The sequence below is a fragment of the Taudactylus pleione genome, unplaced genomic scaffold, assembly GCF_031769625.1.
Source record: "Taudactylus pleione unplaced genomic scaffold, aTauple2 ptg000518l, whole genome shotgun sequence".
Taxonomy (NCBI): domain Eukaryota; kingdom Metazoa; phylum Chordata; class Amphibia; order Anura; family Myobatrachidae; genus Taudactylus; species Taudactylus pleione.
The window spans coordinates 423,980-431,119 of NW_028284920.1; positions in this window are offsets into that span (position 1 = coordinate 423,980).

Sequence of the window (7,140 nt, forward strand, 5' to 3'; positions counted from 1 at the left end):
CAGCCACGCCCTTTGGTGGGCGTGCCGTCAGTCACCATCGACAGCACGCCCCCTTTGGTGCGAGACCCGGAGCGACAGCTTGGCTGCCGCTGTCCGGGTCTCGCGCATGCGCACGACGGAGCTCCCTCCGTCGTGCGCATGCGCATTGGGGTAACATCGACCCGCTTGCGAGCGTCCTGCACTCGCGAGTGGGTCTGAATGACCCCCAGAGTTTGCAAGAAAAAACTATGACTTTTTTCATATTCCAGTATGCAAGATATACCAAAACATTTCTGAGACTCTGCATCCAAGGAAAGCATCTCCAATTTACTTGTCTTTCTTTCGGTTTGGCAACAGCTCAGAGAACATTTATTATGGTCTTGGTGACTCTTTTAAGAAGACAAGTGATAGCAATCTGGCCGTATCTAGACGACCTGCTAATTTCTGAAAGCTCAAGAGAAATGGTAAAAAATGCTGTCGACGAAACAATAAAATTCCTACAGTCTCAAGGCAAGATAATAAACTGGGAAAAAAGTTAGTTAAGACCAGTATAGCAAATTTTTGGGTGTTGGTCAAAGGTCATGGCCCGGGCTGCGTCTGAGCAATCCATAAGAGCCCAGCGCTGCCACCACCTGAAGTTTTAAGATAAACTGGAGGCGGATACACACTTGCAGCTACATCTCCAGCGGCCCACTAGTGTGCCAAGGCTGGTTGAAAAACTCTGCTCTACAATATGCAACTACATTGTCAGAAGGAAGATGTAAATAAAAAAAACTAGCCTCCTTCGTACAGGCATACATTAAAATACCATTATGGCTCGGATCACGTCTATTGGGAATTACATTCTCCACCATAGACCTAGTCTCTTGGGCAAAGTGAAGGATGAGAAAGTTACAGTGGAACTTACTACTGTACAGTCTAGAGGGGATCCCTCTGTGTTACCAAGTAAACCGACATCAAAGCACAAAAGACTCTCTATTTGGTGGACAAGTAAAGAACTAAATTACAGAACAATGTCATTGTCAGAGCCCCAGTGTTTGGTATTAACTACCGACGCAAGCTCAACAAGAATGGCATGAACATCTACTGCAACAAAGACAGCAAGGATTCTGGACTTCCCAGAAGATGATTTCCTCAAATCAGCAAGAAATCAGGGCACTTTGGAATGCAAAAAATTATTTCCAGAATCAATTAATAGGAAGGCATCTAAAGTAATCTCAGACAATGTGGCCGTAGTGGCCTATTTAATTCGCCAAGATGGCACCAAGAGTCCAGTTCTAATGACAGAACTGACAAGAATTCTGGAATGGGCAGAAGACAGAAAAAGACGACATTACTGCAGATTTTCTCTGAAGACCAGGTGTTACCAGGAGAGCGGGAATTGGAAGTGCAAGTGTTTCCAAACATAGTAGGAATATTTGGTCAGCTACAAATAGATTTGATGGCGACATCAGAACACCAAGGTACCTCTTTTTTTCTCTCCAGAAATCATCTGCCATGAATGAACAGGATGGAAGTTTCATGGTAGGGAGACTACCATGGAACTTTAAACTGGGATATGTGTTACCACCATTTCCTATTATTGCTCGTATACTAAAGAAAATCAGGAGAGCGTGAGTGGAAGTGGCAATAGTCCTTCCTTACTGGCCAAGAAGAGTATGGTTCCCAACAATGGTGAGAATGGCAGTAGAGGATTTGTGGATTTTACCGATCACACCAGGACTGTTATATCAGGACTCCTTCCACCTAAATCTGCTAAATCTTCATTTGACGGTGTGGAAGTTGAATTGGAAATACGTAGGCAGGGGGTTGACTGAACAAGTGATTTGACTTTTTATGCAAGCAAAAAAAAAAGTATCCTCAGAAATCCATTACAGAGTCTGGAAAGTCTTTATTTCATGGGCCAACTCGGGATTTGATGTTATGAAGGCTGAAATGGCCCAAGTGCTTCAGTTCTGCATGACTGGTTCAAAAAAAGGTTTGGTGGCATTAACCTTTAAGGAACAGATAGCAGTGTTAAGTGTTCTGCTGGACGGAAGGTTATCTGAAGAGAATCTTGTCAAAATGTCCTGCCAAGCGATGAAGAGAGTACAGCCTCATATCAGGTCAGTCTTAGCCTCAGTATAGTTGGAACAGTTTAAAGGAAGCTAGAAGTTATAGACCTGGATGGTAATATAGTAGAAGATACTCTTCAGGGATGACAAAGCAGTCCTTTTGCCAGTCCTACAAGAGAGGCAATCAGAGACAATGCTACAGGTTCCCGGTATCCACGCCAGTAAAGGGAAGACTCCTGCAATTTGGCAAGCAATGGGAGTAGTCTGTTTAAGACAGATGGGTTCTGGATGTGGTGTCTGAAAGGTATCGGATAGAGTTTTCAGAAACTCCAAAATTGAACAACTTTGTGGAATCTGAGGTTCCGGTGGTAACTTTGGAAATCGGGACACTAGAAAACAGTTTAGAAAAGTTGATCAGCTGTGGAAAATAGTTATGGGCAGAAGAGCCCTACCTGAATATCTTGTCAGATAAAGTTGTTCTAAGAACAAATCCAACTTTCCTGCCGAAAGTAGTTTCAGCATTTAATTTGAACCAGGAAATTATGTTTCCTTCTTTTTCTCACAACCTAAAGATAAGAGAGAAGAGATTGGATATGTTGGACTTATTGCGGGCAATTTCTGTGTACTTAAGAGTTAAGGAGCATACAGGTGCAAGGAAAGGTGGTGCACCCACGAGACAGACAATCATAATATGGATCAAAGAATGTTGTACTGGCTCAAGAAAATCTGAAGGCACACTCGACCAGAGTAATGACAACTTCATGGACTAAGAAAGCTCAAGTATTATTGAGAGACATTTGTGCCGTGGCTACCTAGTAATCTGTTCATACTTTCTCAAGCCATTATGCTTTGGATGTTTCAAACACGCACTTTGGAAGTAATGTCCTAAAAGGAGCAGTGGCAGACTAGGGAGGAAGAGTACCTCCGTTGATAATTACATGCAGCCACCGCCCAGGGTACCACCCCACCACGGCTTCAAGAGGCATATACACTGGGCATAAATTGAGGAGAGTCCTGGAGAAATCAAAGTAACAAACGTCCCTAGAGAGGAAGAGCCTATATACCTAAGTGGGCGGTCCCTGGGGGAAAAAAAAACCTTCCTCTCTACTAGGGGGATGGGATGTAATCCCAGAATAATAGCTGCCATGAAGTCTCAAAGAAACAAAATTATCAGTAAGCGTAATTTGCTGTTTTCCTGGTTGCCATTTGTCATCTTGATTACTCATAACACTTCCAGACCAGAAGCAAAATTTCTAGTCAGTGTTGGATACATAATTTTGTATTTCTTGTTACATACTTCTGGTTTCAGTAAGTCAAAACAAGATAGTATATTTGCGGTTTATGACTGAAACTTCTGGAATGTCCAAACAAATCTTTGCATACTAATCCATTGGTTTGTGAGATGTATAGAGCCGCAGTGGAATGCTTTATGTCATTACTTTTCAAGAATATCTGGAATTCTTCTAAAAATAAAAAAACTGATCATCATCACTATAAATCCTTCTTTAATTTAAATATTTATTTCTCTGGGCCCATAATAACTTTTGCATTTGGCCGTGTATGCCCACTTTCATTCACTGATATTCTACATAATCCAATGAATTAGGAACCAATAATATAATACGCTTATGTTTTTAGGAACCAATATCCACAATATTAGCTGCTTCTCCTGGGTGTACTCCCCACTCCTAACTGAATTCCTCCCTAAGGATACTGAAAAAACAACAAAGCATCATTTGTGTGGGTACTGCATAAATAAGTCATTGATGTTGGAATGTGATGAGCACAAATGTGAAAAAGACCTCAGCTCAGGGGTAAGAAAACCCTCAGCAGCAATGAGGTAATCAAAGTGTGTAACACTTTAAAAAAACAAACAAACAAAAAAAAAAACACCCACACACTCTTAGCTAACCGTGGCATTTGTCACAAGCAGAACAATTTGTAACATTTGATTTTTTTTGAAACTCTCAAAGCATTATATAGAAGCAAGAAAACCATGTTCTCAGAAATATAACAAATTTCACAACAGGCTCTCTCCAATCCCTTTTCCGACAGAATGACCGATCCTTTCCTCCAGACACGAGCAACCACAGGAACCTTTATCTGAAGTGTCACTGCACTTAGGGACAGATTTATCTTGATGCTTGCTCTCACGAGGCATGAGCTGCTCGGCCAATAGTCATGAGAAAGCAGTCTTATCATTTCCATAGTAATAGTACCTTGTGAATATTAGTCTTTAAGTGCCTCTATGAGGTCACTGTTTCTAGAAACCAATATGATTCATTCCCAATAATAAATTGGTTCAATCTTTGAAGAATACTGGTTAGTGACAGGTACACTTCGTTTCAGATAAGATGCCCCTCTACTTTATTTTTGAGATGGCGAAGACTTGAGACTCCAGAATCAAGCTTTGATCTTGAAGAGGAACAATTTTTGTAGCACTGTGTACTCATCCTCTTCCTAAAATCTGATTTTCTTTTTTTGTTTTATATTTGGTAAGCCTAGATGTCCAAATGATAGAGGGGCCCATATGAATGAAAATGGCATATATACTAGAATATTGGTTATCTGGTGCAAAAACGGAAACAGTCTTCCAATTTACTATTGCAGTTTGACATCTATTCAATTCAATGAAGATTAAATCACAATTGTTGACTGTAGCATATTTTTCTTTTAAGTTTTGGTAATTTTTAAGTGGCAGCATAGACAAGTAATACCCCTTTTCCACCTAAATTCCGGGTCAGCGCCGCTCACACCGCAGTCGGGTCTGCATAGACCCGGCTTTTGCGGAGTGAAAGTGGACGCTTGGAGATGAAGTCATCTCCAAGCGCCACTGAAGCCGGACCAATCGGCCGGCTAGCAGCGCACTCCAGGTCTTCGTGACCCGGAGTGCGCTGTTCCCATAGCAGGGTTTCACGGGCTACGCCCGTGTTAAACCCTGCTAGTTACCTGGGTTGGATTGCCGGGTCACTCGACCCGGCGATCCAACCCTCTGCCCTTTTACACCAGGGAGCTGCCCGGGTTAACCCTTCAAAAACCCGGGTTTTAGCTCCGGTGTAAAAGGGGTATAACTCTGCACTGACCAAGTGAAAAAGATCATCCAGGCATGATGTAAAATTAAATGTTCAATTTTAATTCCCTATCCCAAACTAGACCAGATAATCCTGGTTTTAAGGATATCCATGCTTGGCCACAGGTGAGTTAATCAATTTGAGTTAACCACCTGTGCTCAAAGAATCTCTCTAAAACCTGAACTGTTGGGGGTGCCTTGAAGAATGCGTTTGGGAACCTCTGCCCTCTTCCAAGAAGTTATGCTGGGTTCACACTAGATATTTCATTCATTCAACCAGCTAACGATCTATTGTCTCAACCGCCAGTGTGTACACACAAAAAAAAAAATATATATATATATATACACACACGACACGTTGTCTTGAGAAAGGGGATGCAGCCCCCGAAACATTGACCTGTATGTCACATTAAAGTTACCCCAGGGAGGGTCCTTTTTCACCTTATTTCCAAGTCTCTGAGTGCCGCCTTGTTTGACTGTGGATTATCTCTGTGGGTGAGCAATACCCCCTAGGAGGGCACCGGAGCACGTTTAACTTTATGGAGTTGTGAGTGCCAGGTTTTTATGGAAAATATATATATATATTTGAATATACACAATACCCATGCGCCATCACCTTCAAGCTGTCCTTATATATAACGTTCTCAATAGTCCAGCAAATGAACCCTCCCCACAATATGTCAGGGCAAGTGGCACTCAGGTCCTTCTATACAGACCACAGTTCCCCTTTTGTTTACCCTGGATTCAATGGGCATAGATAATCTAATGTATAAAGGGGGCGCTCTATCGTGCATGAATCAGTTTAATATAAAAGACATAACTAGACAACTCCATGAAACGAGGTAATGGACTCGTACCAATTCAATTAACACTGGACTGGATATCACTTGACAAATGGCAATGCTCCGTCTCGGCCGCTGGTCTCCCGAGTTTCCACACCACACTGTGGCCCGCTCACACGCCACAATCGCCGGAATTCCACACCGAGGACGCCAAGGGGTGAGCACACTGCGCCAGTCAGGCCACACACTAAAGCGTTTCGTAGTTCACTTCGTCAGAGGGGAGGCCTGGCTGACGCTCTAACTCCACTATAAGACGGCCAGCAGCCAAGCGCTGAAAGGCTCAATACACTCATTTACATATATAAACAAAGACCTCGTCGCTGCGTGTCTGAGTACTATTCTGATTTCTATTAACCTCTAAAGAGTTCCCAATCGACTTAACTCAGACAGCCAGGGGCGAAGTTTACAAAACACATACATTTCTACATTTAAAATAAATACAATAATCACAAAATTATAACTAATGAAAAAATATTGAAAAATAATTACTAAAATATACCAAAGTGATTTATAGAAATTACATCAAATACATTTAGAATACATATTTACTTCAGAGCATTGATACTAGAAAGTTTTAGCAAACATTTTTTCAAGTAAAAAAATATAGCTAAAAAGCTTTTTACATTTAAGTCCACTAAATCAGAAAATGCACATCACACAAAATTTAGACAAATTATACATAGCAGCTCTCACTTCTAGAAAAAAAAATTTAATGTTTGTTAAAACTTTCTAAATTTAAGTATCAATGCTCTGTGATGTAATTATGTATTGTTCTAAATGTATTTGATGTAATTTATATAAGTGATTGGATGCTGGCCGTCTTATAGTGAAGTTAGAGCGTCAGTAGGGCAAACCTTCTGATGCAGTGATCTACGAAACGAGTTAGCCATGGCCTGACTGACAGTGTGCTCACCCCTTGGCGTCCTCCTCGTTGATGTGGAATTCCGGTGCTTTGCCGATCGTGGCATGTGAGCGGGCTCACAGTGCGGTGTGGAAACCCGGGAGACCAGCGGCCGAGACGGAGCATTGCCACTTGGGTGCAGTAAATGTCATGTGGTATCCAGCCCACAGAGTTTATTGATTGGTAGGAGTCCATTACTTTGTTTCATGGAGTTGTGTCTATTTATGTCTTTTATAATTATATTAAACTGATTCATGCACGATAGAGCGCCCCCTTTCTTCATGATATATAGAT